The sequence below is a fragment of the Cucurbita maxima genome, unplaced genomic scaffold (assembly GCF_002738345.1).
Source record: "Cucurbita maxima cultivar Rimu unplaced genomic scaffold, Cmax_1.0 Cma_Scf00009, whole genome shotgun sequence".
Taxonomy (NCBI): Eukaryota; Viridiplantae; Streptophyta; class Magnoliopsida; order Cucurbitales; family Cucurbitaceae; genus Cucurbita; species Cucurbita maxima.
The window spans coordinates 139,696-163,792 of NW_019272025.1; the positions used below are offsets into that span (position 1 = coordinate 139,696).

The 24,097-nt window shown below is 33.9% G+C and overlaps 1 pseudogene; it reads right to left on the reverse strand.

Moving 5' to 3' along the window:
- Positions 1–1,230: 1,230 nt before the first annotated feature.
- Positions 1,231–23,530, reverse strand: LOC111483777 (annotated as a pseudogene).
- Between the last annotated feature and the right edge of the window lie 567 nt (positions 23,531–24,097).

Here is a 24,097-nt window from a genome sequence, read left to right on the forward strand (position 1 = left end):
ATGATGTGCGTAATATTTGTATATTTCGATATACTTGATATGCTTGATGCACTTTGTGGCGATATGATGTGTATGATGATTGCATGAAGTTTTTCTTAATATGGCGATGTTTTCCAAATTGTATGATGATGAGTGCCATATTGTATGCTCATAAGCATATGGCTACTTCTCCTAGAGATGATGAGTGCAGACGCGCATAGTATGATGATGAGTGTGGATGCACACAGTATGACGAGCAGGGTGTTCATGAGGTGCATGACATTATGGGGTTCCGTTGACCTCCGAACATCGCTACAAATTAGCTTGACTAGAGGGTCTAGGGGGTGTGCGAGCGCCCTGGAGATTCACACTTGCATGTGTGGGTTGTGTGTAGGGATACTACACGTCCAATTTGTTCGAGACTAGAGGCCACCCCTAGATGAGCTAGAGATAGGTCCCTAAATTATGATTGCGTGTGTCACATCATTTTTCAGGTAACAGCAAGGTGCACTTGTACGAGCGACGGCAACATTGCGAGTAGAGACTGTGGCACGTGCATACGGCAGACTCATCTAACTTTCTAGTCTTAGGTTAGAATAGGTTGTTTTGTCTTTCATTGTTTTAAATTATTTTGTATTTATTTTTATTTTATTTAAATTTCGTATTTAAACACCTAAAACTCTGTTTTCCGGAGAAGAGTTTGTTTTAAATGTTTTGGACATTTATATAAAAGATGATGTTTTCTTTTAAGAGTTATATTTTTGCATTAGAGATGAGTATGAGACATTAGTAACGACTTTGAGTATGTAGAAATTTAGAGTCGTTAGATTTTCATAGTCGGGAAAACTTGTAACTATACTAATATAATATGGTATAATACATATTTTATTATTATTAATCTATAAATAGTTTGATTGTCACATCTATTACTTAATTATATGAAATGATTGAAGGGAAGAAAACTTTCTTATTGAATGAAAATATGATATTGATTATTTTATGTATTTCTTTTTTAAAAAAACATTATTTATTTTAAATCGTTAACCAATTAAATTATATTTAGGTTGATATATTCGTACATCTGAAATATCTCTAAATAAAAATTAGTGAGATAATCAAATGACACTAGATTTGTTAATATATATATATATATATATAATACATATGTTATTTCTTTCTTTTTATCTATAATTAAACATATTTTCTTACATTTGAAAAAGTAAATATGTCATATTTTTCTACGAAAAACAGCTGCATCAAGAAGTTGGTGACTGTGTGATTGCGTCCACCATATTTAATGTCACACACGGTTGATCCACGGGAACCTACATTTGTAATCATATAATTAAAAAGTATTAAATCTTAAAAAATTATAAATAGAATAAATAGCTTACAAAATGGCCAGCGCCAAGGATCCAATAGAAGTGCAAGTTCTTATGCGACTTAGTGAATCCCTTGGTGTGCTTCTCATTTCCACAAAATAAAGTAGTTCTCTCCTTACTTATAAATGCCTTTAGCCCTTCCCACCTAAATTCAAAGAAAAAAAATTGCTTTACCAAAAATTAAGAATTTAAACATCCTTACTTTTTGTTTTTTTTTTTTTTTTTTAAGGAAACAGTTGACTAAGGTTTATGTTTATGTCAGTAACCATAAATCACTCCAAAAAAGAAATTACTCAAGCTTATTAATCCACGCTTGGGTTCCTTTGGTTGAACAAATAAGATCCACCTATAAAAAAAAAGTCAACCATAAATCTAAGAGAATATTACAATTTTATCACTTCAAAATATTCCTTGTTTTTGTTGGAAGGAAAAAAAACACTTACTTGACTGCTATAGACCGTCACATTAACACCTTTAGCCAGTAACTCATCAACCTTTTTGAAAAAATAAAAGTATTAGAAAATAATTGAATGTTATAGTATGAAGCAAAAATTAATCCACAAATAAAAATATTAAAAATAGTTTGGTTAAAAAATACACCTCTTTGATTCTTGGCTTCATAAAATCTCCCGTAAAAAATTGGAAGACTAGGTCCGATTGACCTCCCCCATCTGTACATTCAAAATTTTTAGTTTAGTTTTTTAGGCTAAAATGGTAGGATTTAATCTCCAAATTTAGATAATTAATTTAATTTTTATGTCTTAAGAATTTTCAATTATAACCCGAATAGTTTTAATGATTATAATTTTATTTAAAGAAATAGGGTTTATTGGTATGTACGTGACATTTAGTGGGATAATAGTGAGTTTTTGCTTAATTGGACCATTCATCAAAGCTTCCAAGTCTCCTGTAGCTCCGGGTTTGTAGACATTCAAACTAAGATATGGAGAGTTCTTTCTTACTTCAAGTGAATCAATCCTATTTGATTCCACACTATTTTTCGTCGTAGTCGCGGCTAATGAGTCAATTTCAAAATCTAACATGAAGTTATAGAAATCCTGCAAAAACGACTCGTTATAATGTATCGATAATCATTTTGTTTTATGTCTTTACGAACTAATGTTTAGCCATTGTCGAGAGAATGAAAATCTTAGGTTCTTTAAAAATGGTGATAATGGATGACGATGAGCCTTTTAGGCATTTATTGAATGGATCAATTAATTGGGAGAAAGACAATATTAGGGTTATAAAGTACAAAATGAGCAATGACAGACGCCATTGGACAGCACAAGATACAACGACAATAAACAAGGTGACAATAGAGTGGGAGTAGAACCTAACTTATATTTTCTATTTTTCTTTATATCTTTCAATTGATTTTATTCCCATTTTGGTATGAAAATTGAAATTATTTAATAAAAGTATATATTTAGAATTTTTTTAATGTAGAAATTTGTGGAGGTGTGGAGTCATTTAGTTACTAATTTAGTCCATTGATTAAAATTAATTTTGTGTTGTAATATAAAACATTTAGTTGTAAAAATTAATACGTATAATTGAGATTACCAATTTAGAAAAGTTCTAAATTTTAAATTATACGTCTAATATATCATAAATTTTGATTTTCTTTTTAGAAATTTTATAATATAAAACATTTAGTTGTAAAAATTAATACGTATAATTGAGATTTTTTTTAAGGTAGTATTTCTAAATGATAAAGATCGTACCACTACAAATTTAAGATTATACTTCGCTTAATTAAACGATAATTTGTATTTTTATGAACATTAGAATTGATGAATATCTTAAGTCTTATTAGTTGTGGTTGTTTTTTTTTTTTTTTTTTTTTTTTTTTTTTTTTGATAATTTGGAAGTAGTATTTTTAAATTTAATTTTTTGAAATAAAAAATCAAATGGTTATTAAAAGAAGCCTAAATAAAATAGGACTAAATACAACCTATAAAATTTAGAGACTATTAAAGGATGTCAATACGAGGATTCATATTTTGAACATGGTTGTGGAGGAGATGGGGGGCTATTTAATGTCATGAATAGGGTCCGAGTTTGTGGTCTTTCTCCCAACTTCTCATATAACACTTTCACTCAATTTTTTAAAATGGGAAAAGATCCGTACAAAGGAATAATATATTCTTTTAATAAAAAATATGATAGTGATTTAAACCTTAAGCGTTAAAGAAAAGACTAAATACCTTAATCATTATGAAAGAAACATTTTTATTTGAGAATGGTGGGTATAAATTGTAATGAGCAAAATAGGAGGAATGATTGAAGATTTCCCATAAACACATAACATGATTCATGATCTCATTAATATTTGATTCTTTTAAAGAAAATATAATTTTTCTTTTAATACAATAATCTGGAGTTTGAGAAAAAAAAAATCTAGCCAAACTACCATTATAACATCAACATTTTATTCATATAAACAACTATCTTTATGAAGTGAAAGGAAAAAAGTAGAAACCAACGAGAGTTGGATCAACCTTTGTGAAGGAAGTTGAGTTAGAAAAGTAAACTTCATTGAGATTCAATATTGGAAATAGGAGAATTGGAAGGTCCTTTTGTTTGGAGAGTAGTAGTAAGTACCTAAATGTTATAAGAATTTGATCAAATATTGTTATGGTCTCTTTTGATAGTTAGAGTATTTTTTTTAGCTATTTAGTTTAACTAATTTACCATATTTGTGGTTAGTTTCTATTTATTTATGTTGTTATTGTAAGGTTATAAAAGCCAAAGTTAAGTACTCAATAATATTATCGCTTCAAACTCCAATCATTTATGTTTCTGTGTTAATCCTTCTTCTGTCAAAAACTTATAATTGGTATCAGAGCCACCACTAGGCTTTGTAGTGTAGCAATTTTTTAGTTATCAAATACAGAGAGTTTGAGTAAAGACAAAACTTTAACGAAGATCCCTCACTTCGATGGTCACTATGATCACTAGAGTGAGCTGATGGAAAATTTGCTCAAAGCAAAGAGTTTATGGAGTGTGGTAGAGATTGGTTTCTCAGAACTAGCTAAAGAAACAATGCTGACTAAGGCACAAAAGGGTCACCTTGATGATGCTAGACTCAAAGATCACCAAGTAAAGCATTACCTCTTCCAGGCAATTGATCGTACTGTCTTTGAACAAATCTTGGATCGTCGCACAACCAATATTGTTTGGAACTCAATGAAGCGAAAGTTTGGTGGAAACAAAAAAGTGAAGAAATCTCTTCTTAATGCATTAAGGAGAGAATTTGAGATCCTAGAGATCGAAGAAGATGAAAGTATCATATTATTTTGCAAGAGTGATGATAATCTCCAACAAGATGAGAAGATATGCCAGACAAGAAAACTGTAGAAAAAATTCTACGTACCCTCACTGAAAAATTTACTTATGTTGTATTATCCATTGAGGAATCCAAAGATACTGATAACATGTCCATTGATGAATTACAAAGTTCATTAGTGGTGCATGTACAAAAATTTCGAAGATCAAGCAATACTGGAGAGGAGCAAGTTCTAAAAGTCGAAGGTCGAACGGAAATAAGTAATAGAGGAAGAGGAGCTTACAAGAGCAGAGGATGCGTTAGAGCAAAATCAACTTTCAACAAAGCAACTGTTGAATGTTATAGATGTCATGACTTAGGTCATAAATATGAATGTCCAAAAATGAATAAGGAATTGAATTATGCAAAGCTGGAAGAAGATGATGAAATGTTGTTAATGGCTGATATGGAAAGACATGAAGCAAGGAGGAGTTATACTTGGTTCTTAGATTCTGGTTGCTTAAACCATATGTGTGTATATGAATGTATATTTTCAAGTTTAGATAGGATCTTTTCCCACTCCATCAGAAGCTTGAAAATAATATAAGTATGAAAGGTTCTCGAAAGGGTGCAGTGAAATTAACTTTGTATGGGGTTCGCTACACTATTAGTAATGTGTATTGGGTACCTGAACTAAAAAATAATCGCTTGAGCGTTGGACAAATACAAGTAAAAGGAGTAATAGTGCTCTTCAAAGATAGTGTACGTAGCATTTATCATCCACAAAAAGAAAAAAAGACAGAGTCAATTATGAGTGCAAATTAGTTGTTCATTTTGTTTGTTAAACCATCCGCCACAACAAATGAAGGAAGATGCCTCCAAGTTTCAAATATGGATCAGTTAACACTTTGCCACCATCATTATGGTCATCTCGGCTACAAAGGCTGTTACACCAACCTTGAAACACAAAAACATGGTGAAAGGTCTGGCACAAATTGTAGTTCCAAACACCCCCTATGAGGCATTTATGAAAGGAAAGCACATCAAACTCTATTTTCAAAAATGAGTAAATGGAGAGCAGTGAAAAATTGGGTCTTGTAAATGTAGATCTATGTGGTCGAATTTCACCAGCTTCAAATAGCCATAAAAAGTATTTGTTGTGCGATGATTTTTCAAGGAAGACATGAAGTTATTTTCTTTTGTAGAAAAATCAGAAACATTTTATCATTCCAAATGTTTCAAAATAATTGTGGAAAAGGAAATTGGAATGCCTATAATGTTTAAGGACAGATAGAGGAGGAGAGTTCAACTCAGCAAAATTCAACGAGTTTTGCAAACAGCATAGAGTGAAGACACAATTGACCACAACCTATAGCCCACAATAAAATAGAGTGGCCGAATGCCAAAATTGCACCGTGATGAACTTGGAAAGAGTTATGCTGACAGAGAAGAAAGTGCCTAAAAATTTCTAGCCTCAAGTAGTTAGGCGGACATTTCTAGCCTGAAGCAGTCAGGTGGACGATTCACATTTTGAATATATCACCCACTCTTGCAGTAAAAGAGATGATGCCAGAAGAGGCTTGGACTAGGGAGAAATCATCAGTAGATTATTTCAGAGTTTTTGAATGTGCGAAACATGTTCATATTCCTGATGCCAAGAGAAGCAAACTTGAAGATAAAAGTGTAATATGTGTTTTACTTGAAGTCAGCAGTGAATCCAAAGGCAATAGAATGTTTGATCCAACTACAAATAAAATTATAGTAAGTTGTAATGTAGCTTTCGAGGAAGATCGTGAATGCGATTGGAAATTTTTTTAAGGTGAAACAAAATTGGACTGAGGGACAATATTGAAATTGATGAGAATACAGTCGAAGAAAGAGAAGTCATGGTGGAAACGACTAAACTGGTTGCTGAAACGATTGAACTAGTTGCTGAAAACAAAGAAGGGGAAATCACGAAACAAAAGACTGAACCGGTTCATGACTTCAGATCCTGTGAATTTTGAGGAAGCTATCAAAAGCCCAAAATGGAGATTGGCTATGGATGAAGAAATCAAATCCATTGAAAAAAATCAAACATGGAACTTGGTGGTTCTGCCGGCTGGAGCAAAGAAAATAGGAGTGAAATGGATTTACAAAACCAAGCTAAATGAGTTTGGAGAAGTTGATAAATACAAAGCAAGATTGGTTGTAAAAGGCTACATACAAGAGCATGAAATTGATTATACAGAAGTGTATGCATCTGTGGCCAGAATGGATACTGTGAGAATTGTCATTGCTTTTGCCACAAAGAAAGGTTGGAAACTCTATTAGTTAGATGTCAAATCAGCTTTTCTATATGGTGAGTTAAAAGAAGATATTTTTGTTGAACAACCAAAATATTAGGAGAAAAAGGGAAGTGAGGAGAGGGCATACAAATTCCATAAGGCTCTCGATGGATTAAAACAAGCACCTTGTTTATGTTTCAGCTTAATCATTCTTCTATTACACTAAATCCTCATAATCACCCTAGATAAAGTTTTGTAAATTCACTAACACAACTATACTTGCTAGATTAATAATTAACAGAGATTACATTCATTATTTCATTCGTCTGTTATCGTACAAATCAACTTTATATGTATAAAAGTAAGGGCGAGAAGAATTAGTAGGTCACTTGGACGGAACAAGAGGATGAAGATGAATGAATCAGTAGTAATCTCATTTTTCTTTATTGTCGTCTAAGTCATCATAGAGAGTAAGCACGAATCACTTCTAGAATGGGCACACAACACATCAGATACTTTTCTCAAGCCTTGACCAACTCGTTAGCACATTTTGAACACGTGCACATATGCCCACATCTAAAAGTTGTAAATGAGAGAAAATGTAAAGTTAAGTGAAAGTTTGGACCAAAGAAAAACACACAAAAACATACTGATTGGTAGAATTATCTGTACAACAAAGCATGTAAATTTTATCAGCTAAAGAATCTAGTGGCATTAATAATGAAGACAAACCTTTTGAGCGCTGCAACTCGAGTTGCAAATCCATGCATGTCTCCAACATTCTCTGTAGGTTGTTCATCTTCTGTTGCAGCCTCGACATGTCAATCCTCAAATCGTTGATGATCTCCCAATCTTGTAAGATTTTAGCAACAAGTTTAAGTTAAAAAAAAAAAAAAAGATAATCACAATAATTTCACCCGAAAGAAAATTGCATTAATTCAAAATATAATTATGGAATCACCATTCATCAATAGTTTACCGTTTACATTGGGATGTTTTACTATTTATTTTATTTTATTTACTTTGCATCCTACTGGCTTCAACTAGAAAGACAACAATGGAACCTTGATGAGACATACAGCTCCAAATTGCTGACGGAAATCATGTCGTGGCCAACTCCCATTGCTCAACTCATGATCCCAAAGTTGTCGAGAGGGCAATGTAGGTGGCAGTGGAAAAACAATCAAATGGCTCTCAATAGAACCCGCTTGACCTGCACTCTGCCTATTGTGTTCATGTTCTTGTTCTGGTTCTGCAGATGTGTAAGGGGGAGTCACAACCTAACTATGAAGAGAGTAGGTTGTGACCATCACATTGCAACAAGAGAAGCGGTGACCCTCAAGTGCTCCCCATCTGTCCACACGAGGGCCTAGACGAGTGCCACGATGCGACCGAGGAGGACGGTACATCATCTAACACACCACACAGAGTGGACATTAAAGACAAGTTGAGATATAAGCAAGATAGAGACATCGAATAGACAATAGTGGAAAATATAGGCTTGTTGAAGGGTCGGGTAGGGTCCCAAGCCTAAACCTCGAAAGTCAAGGCTCCAATAGGAATTTGGACATGCGGTTCTGGAGTTAATTCTGTCCATATGAAATGTGAATGTTCGCGAAATTTGATGTCAATCGGACAACGGACGGATGCTCAATGACATATTATGACCGTTCGCCAAACTCATGTCTATGATGAAAAATAGAAAATGACTCAAAATATACTATAGGGGTACCATGGTGTCAACTCTCCAACACCCCTGAGCCTTGTGGCCTATGCGAGCTACCCTGTAGCACATACGTGTGTCATAGTATGGGTGAGCGTGCCAAGACGAGTGTCGAAGGTTGCTATATAGGCCCGCTATCTAATACGGTATACGTAAATGACATGGAACTGGCATGGGGGGCCAATGCCTCGATAGAACTCGGATGGATGGATGTTTGGGACATTCCAATGAGATGAGTGACATGTGGGTCCATTCTTAATAACAAGAGTGAAGGAGTTGTGATGGCCAATGACACCTCGAGACTCAAGATGGCGTCAAGACATATGGGCCATGTTGATGGGGATCGCAATAAAAATATGAGACGTGACGTTGCATTGAAAGAACTTGGCCCCAAGCAGAGACAAGGTCGAGCCGAATGACTTGGCCTACTGTAGAGGCAAGTCGATTGTGTCACAGAAAATTGTGATAGTGTTAATATAACACATGCGGAAGCAATTTGGATCTTAGGCACTCTAAGTACATCAATGAGTTTGAATACTAACCTTTTGTTGTTCAAGTTTCTTTTTCCTCACGAACCGGTGATATGAATCAAAAGACATCAATCATACAATATGCTTCAATGAAGATGTGAAGAAAATATTGTTGAAATTATCAAAAGATATTTCAGTTCATGCCACATTGAAGAAGAATGAAGTTTCATGTTTTTAATTTTGGGTGGGTTACAATTTAGAGTAATTTAGAGCTATTGTATTTCATTAATGTATTTTAATACTTTTTATTTACTTTAGGTTACAATTACATAATGGTTAATTAAGGCCATTAAGTATGAATGTTACAACTCTTGGAATGCCTTTAGTAGCTTCATTTTGAAGCTATATAAAGCCATGTATGTTGTATTTGCAAGTAGACTTGGAAAATGTAGTAAAAGGAGCATTTGTGCTTTCTTTAGCCAATGGCTAAGTTTCTTTGCAATTCTATGTAGTTTAGGTTGCATGTAGAATCATTCAAGCTCGACATGATCAATCTTGCTTGTGGAGTGATTCGAATCTCAAACAAGTATTCTTGCCTTGAGATATTTGATCAACAAGAATCATTCAAGCTAGACGTAATCGATCTTTTGATTGTGGAGTGATTCGAATCTCAAACAATGTTCTTGCTTTGAGATTTTCGATCAACAAGGTAATCTGAATCTTATTCCCCTTGTATTGATTCCTTATCTTATAAACTGGTTTCGAACCACCACCAGTGTCTTCTCCACTATTCTTTGGCCTTAGAACGGGATTGTGGAATTTGGTGAGTGATTAAACTTGGGAGGGATTTAGTATATATGAAGAGAGAGTTTGTGAGAGGTTTTTCTCAAGGATTTTCCAAAAGCCAACCTTCCATACCATGATCACTCTATTTATAGAGTCATGTTTGCATGTTCATGCAAATTTGAGATCACCCAATTTTGACACTCAAAATTCCACCCAAATGTTTGGGATTATGTGGCAAGCATGCATGCTTGAGTTAACCAAGACACTTTGACTTTCTTCATTTTGATTCAACAATATATTTGAATTATTAATTTAAAATTAAATGATTAATTAAACTATTTAATTAATATTTAATATTAATTCAAATGTCAATCCCAATTAATTCCGACACATATTTGATTAAGATATTTAAATCTTATTTGAATATCTAAAATTCTCTCTGTTTGTTTAATTCGTAAATGTAACAAAAATGCGGTTAAATATATCGTATATATGTAGCGCATTCTCCCTAATTTGAATTCGAACACTTCGAACTCACTCGTCACACTGTTCTATGGTTTAGTCCGTTATGAGCTAGCAGAGGGACCTAATGGACCTATAGATCATAGGCTCCAACGATCCAAGATTAACCGGTTAAACTCATTAACCTTGTTAACCAGCATTCGTTAACTTCTAAAACATTCCACTATAGCCCAGTAGTTGTACTCCCGTCACTATAGATATATTTCTGTCCATTTGATATAACCATGATTAGTAAGTCGATCCTTCATAGGTTGTTCGTAACTAGAGCTGGGTCAATTTACTGTTTTACCCCTGAAGTTACTTCTTATTCCTTATGTCTCACTGATCCTCTAATGAACAATTGGTTTGTGGTCCAACCAGTAAACCGAATCTCTCTCAAGCCAATGAGAGGTTAGAGCCACTTGTTCAAGACCTAGAGTCATTACTTAAGAGAACTACCTCTCTTCTATCCCTAAAAGTGGGTAGGAGTGAATTCCATCTTACACCCCACGTCCCCAGCCATTTACCCAGTCTTACCCCTGAAATGGTAGGTCTATTGAGTCGGCGAACTTGAGCCACTCTCACCCATGCAAATCTAAGGATAATTCTGAATAAACAGGAGTTCATTGTTAGCTCAGGATTAAGATCGAGTTACCTAGGTCATCAATTATTAATTTCAAATTAAAGTAATATTAAATGATTAATTAAACTATTTAATTAATATTTAATATTAATTAAAATGTCAATCCCAATTAATTCCGACACATATTTGATTAAGATATTTAAATCTTATTTAAATATCTCAGATTCTCTCTTTTTGTTTAATTCGTAAATATAACAAAAATGCGGTTAAATATATCGTATATATGTAGCGCATTCTCCCTAATTTAAATTCGAACACTTCGAACTCACTCGTCACACTGTTCTATGGTTTAATCCGTTATGAGCTAGCAGAGGGACCTAATGGACCTATAGATCATAGGCTCCAACGATCCAAGATTAACCGGTTAAACTCATTAACCTTGTTAACCAACATTCGTTAACTTCTAGAACATTCCACTATAGCCCAGTAGTTGTACTCCCCTCACTATAGATATATTTCTGTCCATTTGATATAACCATGATTAGTAAGTCGATCCTTCACAGGTTCTTCGTAACTAGAGCTGGGTCAATTTACTGTTTTACCCCTGAAGTTACTTCTTATTTCTTATGTCTCACTGATCCTCTAATTGAACAATTGGTTTGTGGTCCAACCAGTAAACTGAATCTCTCTCAAGCCAATGAGAGGTTAGAGCCACTTGTTCAAGACCTAGAGTCAGTAAACTGCCTCTCTTCTATCCCTAAAAGTGGGTAGGAGTGAATTCCATCTTACACCCCACGTCCCCAGCCATTTACCCAGTCTTACCCCTGAAATGGTAGGTCTATTGAGTCGGCGAACTTGAGCCACTCTCACCCATGCAAATCTAAGGATAATTCTGAATAAACAGGAGTTCATTGTTAGCTCAGGATTAAGATCGAGTTACCTAGGTCATCAATTATTAATTTCAAATTAAAGTAATATTAAATGATTAATTAAACTATTTAATTAATATTTAATATTAATTAAAATGTCAATCCCAATTAATTCCGACACATATTTGATTAAGATATTTAAATCTTATTTAAATATCTCAGATTCTCTCTTTTTGTTTAATTCGTAAATATAACAAAAATGCGGTTAAATATATCGTATATATGTAGCGCATTCTCCCTAATTTAAATTCGAACACTTCGAACTCACTCGTCACACTGTTCTATGGTTTAATCCGTTATGAGCTAGCAGAGGGACCTAATGGACCTATAGATCATAGGCTCCAACGATCCAAGATTAACCGATTAAACTCATTAACCTTGTTAACCAACATTTGTTAACAAATAGGACATTCCACTATAGCCTAGTAGTTGCACTCCCCTCACTATAGATATATTTCTATCCATTTGATATAACCATGATTAGTAAGTCGATCCTTCACAGGTTGTTCGTAACTAGAGATGGGTCAATTTATCGTTTTACCCCTGAAGTTACTTTTTGTTTCTTATGTCTCACTAATCTTCTAATGAACAATTGGTTTGTGGTCAAACTAGTAAACCGAATCCCTCTCAGGCCAATGAGAGGGTGGGGCCCCTTGTTCAAGACCTAGAGTTAGTACTTAAAGGAACTACCTCTCTTTTCTCCCTAAAAGTGGGTAGGAGTGAATTCTATCTTGCATCCCACGTCCCCAACCATCTACCCAATCTTACCCCTGAAATGGGATGCCTATTGGGTCGGCGAACTTGAGTCACTCTCACCCATGCAAATCTAAGGATAATTTCAAATAAATAGGAGTTCATGGTTAGCTCAGGATTAAGATCGAGTTACCTAGGTCATCAAATGAAATCAAAAGAAAATCAGTCTCAACAGTAAACGACATTATAAAGTAAGAGTGTTTTTCTTCATTGTCCGATCTTATGCAATACTCATTGCATAGGACGCCCCAGTCACATGTCTCCACATGTACAATTTAGTGATCACATTGTTTATATCATATACGAAAGTGGACCGCATCCATAGTGTCCCCAGAATAAGGTACTCAGCCTTATCCTTATACAATAGATCATTTTGACTATACACTTGAACTTGATCAACTCTTATGTCTCTACATATAATTCAAGTAATCATACTATAGCCAGAGTGTTCTTAGTTTATTGGATTTAGATTAATGATCGTAAAGTTCACTTTATTCAATAACAATCTTTACTCAATAAACAACAATAATAACTTTGTTGAAAATAAAATATGTTTTTGTTTACAAACTATGAGTTTTAGGACATAAAACCCAACAAATTGAACATGCACGCGCAAGCAGCGTGTGTGGTCGAACAAGCTTGGATTCCGCACAAGCGATGTTTGATTGGTGAAGACAAACCTCGCTTAAGGTCCGATGAAGCCACAAAGCTGGGGTGAAAAATATATATGGGGCTTAATTCCCCTTAAGGCTAGCCGTGAGCGTGTCAAGATCACCACACTGCGCTGTTGAAAAAGTAGTACCGTGACAGTTGGTATTAGAGTCATACTTTGTGTGTCTAGTGGGACAACATAGTCAAGAGAAATGAACTCGAGAGTTGTTGAAGACCTTACAAGTGTGTCAAGAGTGCCAGAGTGGGCAGGACAGTTTCTAGTAAGAATTGGAATCAGTTGTGGGCTGAAACCAAGACTACCCGAAGTTCATTAGTGTTGTGTGTTGACACTTCAGTATGGGGAGATTTACCCGTCAAGTAAAACCAAGCTCATTTGCCAAGTGCTTGTAGTCCTTAAGTGGGCAAGACAGATGAAACAAAAATTAAAACCATGTCGGTGCTTTCCAAAGAGCCATTCACATTAGAGGAACAGTGTTAGTGGCTGCAAGCAGAGAAGCTAAGAGCCAAGAAAAGACAAGCATCGGCCAAGTGCAAAAGTTGAGTACAACACAAGTCCTTATGGGAGGATGAATTTGCTGCAAAGAGGCAACCGAGTTTAAGTGGGGGAGAGCCTAAGTAATTAGGTATCTCACCCCGTAGTGGTGCTCTAAGATGCAAGTACACGTGTACTCCTTGAGCCATCACCTTATGCCTAAAGTGGATGACTCCACAAGAGTTGTCGAGACCAATATCAACTCGAGAAGTGAGCATCAACTTGAAGTGGACATAAAGACGTGAAGCTACAACATGACCATAGAAACGTCAAGGCAACATTGCCACACGAAGGTGGCCAATTAAGAGTTGGCGAAAGTGTAGTGCCAACACTGAGTTGTGTTACGAATTTTAAAAGAATTGGCAAGAGTGTAAAGCAAACACAGAGTTGTGTTGCGAGTTTTGCAGACATCCAGTTAAAAGTTGGTTGAAGTGAACCTCCAATACGGGGTTGTGTTACAAGCTTTCATACATCGCTACTATAATGATTGGTGCCATGATGAATAAATGTCGTGGTTGGCTTGCGAGCCTCACCTGGAGGGGTGCACCAATGTGTGTGACTCAGAGAATACGATGAATGTGGCCAAAGTGGCAAAAATTTGGGGAGCTCTCCCCCTAGCCAAGGAAAGAGTATGCCAAACCTAGTTAGTTTGCCATTATTTTTCTAGTGAATCCTGGGTCAAGTTTGCAGAAGGGCGAGGGAGGCCCAAGAGGGGATAGCCCACAACCATAGTGCATTTGTTTTACGGTACTTGTGTTGCAAGTCTCGGAGGCCGAGAGTAAGTCCGTCAATGGGATAGCTCATAAGTAGTGCGCATTTTCTGTATTCGTTCTGAAGCAAGTATTTCAAGTGGGTTCGTCAGCAGCTAGTCTAGGGTTGGGTCGTCATTGAGGATGATGACTAGTTTAAGTGGGGGAGAATGTCATAACCTAACAATGGTTCTGCCACTAAGTAAGTCATCGAGAACGATGACTAGTTTAAGTGGGGGAGAATGTCACAACCTAACTATGTAGAGAGTAGGTTGTGACCCTCACGTTGCGTCATGATAAGGGCCACCCTCAAGTGGCGCCCATCCGACCACACGAGGGTCTAGACGAGTGCCATCATGCGACCGAGGAGGATGGTGCATCATCTAATATACCACACAGAGTGAGCATTGAAGACAAGTTGAGACATAAACAAGATAGAGACATCGAATAAACAAGAGTGGCAAAGATAGGCTTGTGGAAGGGCCGGGTAGGGTCCCAAGCCTTAACCTCGAAAGTTGGGATCCTGAAACGAATTTGTGCATGCAGTTTTAGAGTTAAGTTCGTCCATATAAAATATGAATGCTTGCCAAATTTGGTGTTAATCGGACACTGAACGGACGCTACATAACACTGTATGACCGTTCGACAAAATCATGTCTATGCCTAAAAGATTTAAAATGGCTCAAAATGTACTATAGGGGGTACCATGGTGTTAGCTGTCTACCAGCCCTGGGCCCTGTGGCCTAAGTGAGCTACCCTATGACACACACGTGTGCCACAACATGGGCAAGCGTGTCGAGACGAGTGTTTAGGGCGACTTCCTTTAAAATGAGTTTTTCAAGGACAGTATCGGGCAACACGAGTGTACGGTATTGAAGGCTGCTACATACACCCGCTATCTAGTACGGTATACATAAATGACATGGCACGTACACGGTTGGGTCAATGCCTCGATAAAACCCGGATGGATAGATGTTTGGGACCTCCTAGTGAGATGAGCGACACGTAGGCTCGTTTTCGATGGAATGAGCTAGTGTGGTTTGATGGTCGACGACACCACAAGACTCGGGATGGTGTCAATACATATGGGCCATGTCGATGGGTATCAAGATAAGAAGATTAGACGCGACGTTGCATTGAGAGACCTTGGCCCCAAGCAGAGGTAAGGTTGAGCCGGATGGTGTAGAGGCAAGTCGGTTGTGTTGCAGATGATTGAACATGCACATGCAGGTGGCTTGTGTGGTTGTACAAGCTTGGATTCTGCACAAGGGATGTTCGGTTGACGAAGACAAACCTCGCCTAAGGTCCGATGAAGCCACAAGAAAAATTTATATGGGGATTAATTCCCCTTAAGGTTGGTCGTGAGCGTGTCAAGATCACGATGGCGCGCAGTTGAAAAAGTAGGAACGGGGGACATCATCTCGTCTATATCCTTGTTACTGATACCGTGACCTTGCCTCTCTATGTAAGCATGTATTAACGGGTCAAATGTAAAACTGACAATTTCAATTGAAAATTTAGCAAACTATCATACATAGAAACATATGGAGCGTGATGTAATATGGATTAAATAGTCTTCTATGAACGGGTTCAACTTTATAACGGGGAAAATCAAAATGTTATTTTATTTAATAGGAAAGAAATTGGATGGCATCGTAAAGAAAGTCTGTATGAGCTCATAATGTCAATGTATGACAAAGAATCATAAGAGAGAAACTAACTTTGATTTATCTTCCTACATGAATATGTGCCAATGTAAGACAATTAGATATCAAGAAGCAACCAATTGAAGGTAGTTTGATCCCTACCCTTACAATTTTTAAACAGAAATAATATTGAAAACGAAAATCTTGTATTTTCCCAAGAAACTAACAGAAACTAGAAGTGAAACTAACCTTAGAGAAGTTGAACCTTTTCCTTTGGAATACATTTGTATTTGGAATTTGATAGCACAAAAAAAGAACACCGTAGCATCACTCCTTTTTGCTTCATGTCTTTCCATATGAGTCATTAACAACACTTCATCCTCTTCTTCCAGCTCTACATAATTCAATTTCTTATTCGTGTTTCGACATTCATATTGAAAATGACCTAAGTCATGACACCTATAACATTCAACCGTTGCTTTGTTGAAAGTTGATTTTCCTCTTCCACATCCTCTGCCCTATAAGTTCCTCTTCCCTGTTACTTATTTTCGTTCGTCCTTCGAATTTTAGAACTTGCTCCTCTCCATGAACTTTGTAATTTATTAATGGACATGTTATCAGTATCTTTAGATTCCTCAATGGATACTATAACATAAGTAAATTTTTCAGTCAGGTACACATAATTTTTTTTACAATTTTCTTGTCTGGCATATCTTCTCCATTTCTCATCTTGTTGGAGATTATCATCACTCTTTCAAACTAATCTGTGATACTTTTCATACTTATCTTTGTTGGTGATTATTATCATTCTTGCAAAATAATATGTGATACTTTCATACTTCTTCATCCGTAGGATCTCAAATTCTCTCCTTAATGTATGAAGAAGAGATTTCTTCACTTTTTGGTTTCCACCAAATTTTCGTTTCATTGAGTCTCATTGAGTCCCAAACAATCTTGGCTGTGCGACGATCCAAGATTTGTTCAAAGACCGTATGATTAATTGCTTGGAATAGGTAATGCTCTATTTGGTGATTTTTGTGTCTAGCATCATCAAGGTGGCCCTTTTGTGCCTCAGTCAATATTGTTCTTTCCTCTCGTTCTAATAAACGAATCTCCACCACACTCCATGGACAATTTTCTCTGAGCAAACTTTCCATAAGCTCACTCCAATCATCATAGTGACCATCGAAGTGAGGGATCTTCGCTAAAGTTTTGTCTTCACTCATACTCTCTCTATTTGATCACTAAAAAATTGATGCTCGGATACTAATTGTTAGGTTTTGACAGAAGAATAACTAAGCCAGAAACATCTTCGCTAAAGGTTTGTCTTCACTCATGCTCTCTTTATTTGATCACTCAAAAATTGATGCTCTGATCCTAATTGTTAGATTTTGATAGAAGAAACATAATCAATTGAAGTTTGAAGTGATGATCTTATTGAATGCTCAACTTTTCTTTGTTATACAAGTAACCATAAATAGAAATTAAGTAAACATAACTTGAAAAATACTTAAACTAAATCCCTAAAAATACTCTAACTAAAGAAAAAATCTCTATTTAACTATTTTGACAAGAGCAAAATCAATGTGGATATGTAATCAATTACGTTAAAGAAGACTGAAACTTCACCTTGATATCACCTCCTCCGCGAATATGGTGCTCTCCTAGAAGACGGTAGATTAAAACCAGCAACATTGTGGCTATTTCAAATGAAAGAAATGTAAACTTGTGTGTTTTCTTGAGAAACAAACACAAACTAGAGCTGAAGTTGAGACTTGAATCTTCTCCAGGAGCCTACGTTTGTTATTTGGATTTTTCTTATTTAGTTTGTTTCTATTTGATCCATTAATAATTTAGTGTAAATTTTAATATTTATTTAGTTAATAAATTTTAAAATCGGTAATAATTTAATTTATATCATACAAATTATAATTAAAATTATAAAAAATAAAATGTATTTATAAATTAAAAGATGAAAATTTTTACATGTTAAAATTTGACATTTAATAAGAAAATTTAAAGTTAGCAAATATTTTAATAAAAAAAAGTTAACCAAAAATATTTTAAACATTTTTTTTTTATCTATACTATTTAATAAAAAAAACAAGTTTTTTTTTAAAATCTATTTATAGATATATATATATATATATATATATATTTCTGAAATCAATTGTCAAAGGTTTTCTCTCAAACTGGCAATTAAATTAAATCTTTCCTATCTCTCTCTACTAATCTCTCATTCTTATCCCAATTATCTCTCCTCAACAAACTCTTACTTCACAACAACAGTTCAAAAAACTAAACAACAAAAAAATGGCAGAGAAAAGGTAAATGTTAAATTTAGTTTGAATAAAAAATGAGAATGACTTTGGGTAAAAAATGACAGAGAAAAGGTAAATGTTAGATTTAGTTTGAATAAAAAATGAGAATGGCTTTGGGCAAATTTACCTAAAGATGTGAGTAAGAATGTCAGTAGTAAGTTAATTAAATCTTTTCTTTATTTTATTTTTGATTTTTTATTTAAATTTTAGATAGAAATCAAATAAGAATAAAAATTTATGGGTTACTGTAAATTGATTCCTAATATACAGCTATTTTATTTTTAGGAAAGAAAAGAAAATTAGAATCTATTGAAAATGACAATGAAAATACAAAAAAAAAATAAATAAATAAATAATAATAATAATAATAATAATAATGATAAATAATAAGAGAAAAGCTTAGAAGAATGGATTGAAAATTGATTTAGAAGTAAGAATGATTAAAAATCAGCCAAGAATATATCCAAACAAAAATTAAAAGATAAAGCAGAGTACATGCCACAAAAAGAAAATGAAAGATTAGAGTGAGAAGGCAAGGAAGTACAATGATTAAAAATCCACCCACAATATATCCAAACAAAAATTAAAAAATAAAGCAGAAAGATAAAGAATAGTACACAATACTGAGTACATGTCGTGAAAGATCAATGAGAAGGATACTGAGTACATCCAAAAAAAAAAAATGAAAGATCAATGAGAAGGTAAGTACAAAATACTGTCACTTAAAATAACTCTATCAAATTCTTCTCTGACATAGTAATGATAGGAAATAAGATCTTAATGAAAATAGAATTATATATCTATATCTATATCTATATATATATATATATATATATATATATATATATATATAGTTCCAGGAATTTACTCATGAAAAGTCTTTAATGCTCGTATGAGGTCTAGTACATCGACCATTGTGAGATTTAGAGAATTGAATGTGAAATTGATGTCATAGATTCATATAGGTTGACTTGGATACAATGGACAAAATCGAACTTTCATTAACGATAAATTGGTGACACCAGCCTAAACTAACTAATCAGGTAAGTGGTCTTATTATAGGAGAGACGAAAAATTGTATGAGTTGTATGGTATGATGTCCTATACTAGTATATGATGATGTATGAGCCATGATGATGCATGAGTTATGATGATGTATGAGCGGTGTGGTATGATGCCATATACTTGTATATGATTATGTTTGAGTTATGTCGTATGATGATGTGCGTAATATATGTATATTTCGATATACTTGATATGCTTGATGCACTTTGTGGCGATATGATGAGTATTATGATTGCATGATGTTTTTATTCATATGGCGATGTTTTTCCGATTGAGCTTGTTGTATGATGATGAGTGTCATATTATATGTTCATAAGCATATGGCTACTTCTCCTAGAGATGATGAGTGCAGACATGCACAGTATGATGATGAGTGTGGATGCGCACAGTATGACGAGCAGGGTATTCATGAGATGCATGACACTATGGGGTTCCGTTGACCTCCGACGTCGTTACAAATTAGCTTAACTAGAGGGTCCAGGGGGTGTGCGAGCGCCCTAGAGATTCACACTTGCACGTGTGGGTCGTGTAGGGAAGTACTACACATCCAATTTGTTTGAGACTAGAGGCAACCCCTAGACGAGCTAGAGATAGGTCCCTAAATTATGATTGCGTGTGTCACATCATTTTTCAAGTAACGGCAAGGTGCACTTGTACGGACGACAGCAACATTGCGAGTAGAGACTGTGGGCACGTGCATACGGCAGACTCATTTAAATTTCTAGTCTTAGGTTAAAATAGGTTTTTTGCATTTCATTGTTTTAAATTATTTTGGATTTTTTTTATTTTATTTAAATTTCGTATTTAAACACCTAAAACTCTGTTTTCTAGAGAAGAGTTTGTTTTAAATGTTTTCCGCATTTATATAAAAGATTTTTTTTTCTTTTAAGAGTTATATTTTTGCATTAGAGATGAGTATGAGACATTAGTAACGACTTTGAGTATGTAGAAATTTAGAGTCGTTAGATTTTCATAGTCGGGAAAGCTTGTAACTATACTAATATAATATGGTATGATACATATTTTATTATTATTAATCTATAAATAGTTTGATTGTGATATCTCTTACTTAATTATATGAAATGATGGAAGAAAGAAAACTTTCTTATTGAATGAAAATATGATATTAATTATTTTATGTATTTTTTTTTTAAAAAAAACATTATTTATTTTAAATCGTTAACCAATTAAATTATATTTAGGTTGATATATTCTACATCTGAAATATCTCTAAATAAAAATTAGTGAGATAATCAAATGACACTAGATTTGTTAATATATATATATATATAATACATCTGTTATGTCTTTCTTTTTATCTATAATTAAACATATTTTCTTACCTTTGAAAAAGTAAATATGTCATCTTTTTCTACGGAAAAACAGCTGCATCAAGAAATTGGTGACTGTGTGATTGCGTCCACCATATTTAATGTCACACACGGTTGATCCATGGGAACCTACATTTGTAATCATATAATTAAAAAGTAATAAATCTTAAAAAATTATAAATAGAATAAATAGCTTACAAAATGGCCAGCACCAAAGATCTAATAGAAGTGCAAGTTCTTATGCGACTTAGTGAATCCCTTGGTGTGCTTCTCATTTCCACAAAATAAAGTAGTTCTCTCCTTACTTATAAATACCTTTAGCCCTTCCCACCTAATTTCAAAGAAAAAAAATTGCTTTAGCAAAAATTAAGAATTTTTTTTTAGGAAACGTTGACTTAGGTTTATGTTTATGTCAATAACCATAAATCACTCCAAAAAAGAAATTACTTAAGCTTATTAATCCAGACTTGGGTTCCTATAGTTGAACAAATTTTTATCACTTCAAAATATTCCTTGTTTTTGTTTGAAGAAAAAAAAACTTACTTGATGGCGGTAGACCGTCTCATTTCGTTTTATATCTTTTTGAACTAATGTTCATTCTCTGGAGAAAAATAAAATATTTTTTTTAAATTGGATTTAGATTTTAAAAATATGTTTTCTAAGTGGATGATAAAATAAAGGAATTTGTAGGCCAAAATAGTTTTTATAAACTTAAAAAATTAAATGGTTATGAATCAAGCCTAAATTACCAATTTAAAAAAGTTCTAAATTTTAAATTAATATATTGTAAATTTTGAATTTCATTTTAGAAATTTTTTTAAAGAGGGTTTTATAAATTTACAAATTTAAAAGATAACTTAATAAACAAAAAATAAAAATAGAAATAAAAATAAAGACTTGGTAGACCTAGTTTAACTTAATATAAATTCAAATTTAAATTTTATTGGTTTGGAAGGATTTTGTTAAAATAATAGTAGTAATAATAATAATAACAAAACGTACCACGTGGTTGCTATTGGAGAAAATTAATCCCTCAAGATCATTCCATGAAAGAGTTGCATTTTCGTACAACCTGTTTTTAATTTGCTGCTTGATCTTCAACGCTAAACTGATTTTCAAAAGACACCTTTTGTTACATATAACTTTTATATTTATAGAATATATTTCACTTCTTTATTAATGTTTATATTAAAAAAAAAATAAAAAATAATAATCTATTTGATTATTGCAGCGTCCTGTCGTCAATTCGTGAGAGATCTTTGAGAAGAGGACCCTAAGAAGACTGTAAAATTTTAGACAAAGATTATTTTGTTAAGGATAAATAATAAAAGAATACTCCTGAAATATGAGGTTGGTTTCGGTTATACTCTCGAGCTTTGAGATATTTCATTTTAACTCTTAAACCAGGATATAATTGAAATCAACTTCATAGTTTAGTAGTGTTCTTTTCGTTTATCATTCTGAAAACGAAAATATCAAAAAAATTGATAAAATTTTTGGATGAGATTGAGAGATTGAGAATACGAACAGTGTAATCTTCTGGAGACATCCAATTGTTTCCTAGAGAAACTCCTTGACAAACAAAATCGAGAGTCATTTAAATTATTGATTCTATATTATTTCAATGTGATCATTTTAAACCAATCAAAGTTATAATATGATTTTTTTTTTTTTTACACATATAAAAAAAAAAGTTATAATTCATCAATTATATTTGAAATTTTTTATTAAAAAAAAAGTAAAAATAGAAGTACCTCCGAGATTTAGGGTCAAATTTCCAGCTTGGATGGCCTGAAGAAGGGACAAAGCAAGGGTGACGGCGAATTTGCCACCGTAAGACTCCTCCAAGATATACAAAGGAGGGTTTCGTAGGCCGACAGTGTCGTTCGAAACCTCAGCCAGCAAAGTCGTCATGTCGATCGCCACCTCCACATCGCCTTTCGCAAATTCACCTCCACTCTCCACGTAGCTATGTCTGGTCCCGACTAGATTATCCTGTTTTTTTTTTTTAAATTTAGTCGAAAAATATTAGAATTTAAGGTTAAAATGTCAAAAATTAAAAGGAAAAAGCCACAAACAAGAGGTTTGCTTTTTGTAGCCATGTTGAGTTTCTGGGCTTCAAGTTCGAGTTCAATGGTCTGATTTCCAGGAAGTTCCCAAACCTAGTTCCTGAGCCACCCTGTTTTTCAATATTTGAGCCATTTTCTTACAAAATACCCAAAATTTATAAATAAATCATTGGAAAAGATCGGCAGCTCACCGGTCCGCCATTCAACCAGAGAATTGTCAGCCATGGCTTGGAACCGACGTCCACTCTGGAAGGGCTTCTGTAAAGCCACCAAAACATATGGGCTTTTGAACAACACAATCCAAAAACAAATATATAAAAAATAATGATTAAAATAAAATACAAGGAAAATTAATGAATTTGGCTTCTTGGGTCAGACTTGAACGTAGCCCCATTCTTCAGATCCGTCTTGAGATTTGTGAGATATGGCAGTTCCGACATGAAACAGAGAAGAGGAAGCAATGAGAACGAAACAGAGATGAAGAACTAATAGTTTAGCCATTGTCGAGAGAATGAGAAGCTTAGGTTCTTTAAAAATGGTGATAATGGATGACGATGAAACTTTTAGGCATTTATTGAATGGATGAATTAATTGGGAAGTTATGAAGGGGGGTGGAGAAAGACAAGATTAGGGCTATAAAGTACAAAATGAGCAACTGAAGATGCCATTGAATAACACAAGATACAACGACAATAAATAAGGTGACAATAGAGTGGGAGTAGAACCTAACTTATATTTTCTATTTTTCTTTACCATTTTCCAACCGATTTTATTCCCATTTTGGTATGAAAATTGAAATTATTTAATAAAAGTATATATTTAGAATTTTTTTATTGTAGAAATTTGTGGATGTGTGGAGTCATTTAGTTACTAATTTAGTCAGTTGATTAAAATTAACTATGTGTTGTATTTAATTTTATTAAATGTTTTGAATGTTTGTGTTTTGTTTGGTTAAAATTAATGAATGAATTAATGAAAATTGAATATTAAGATTAAATTTTTGACAAGTACATGATCTAATTTTATAATATAAATATTTAGTTGTAAAAATTAATACGTATAATTGAG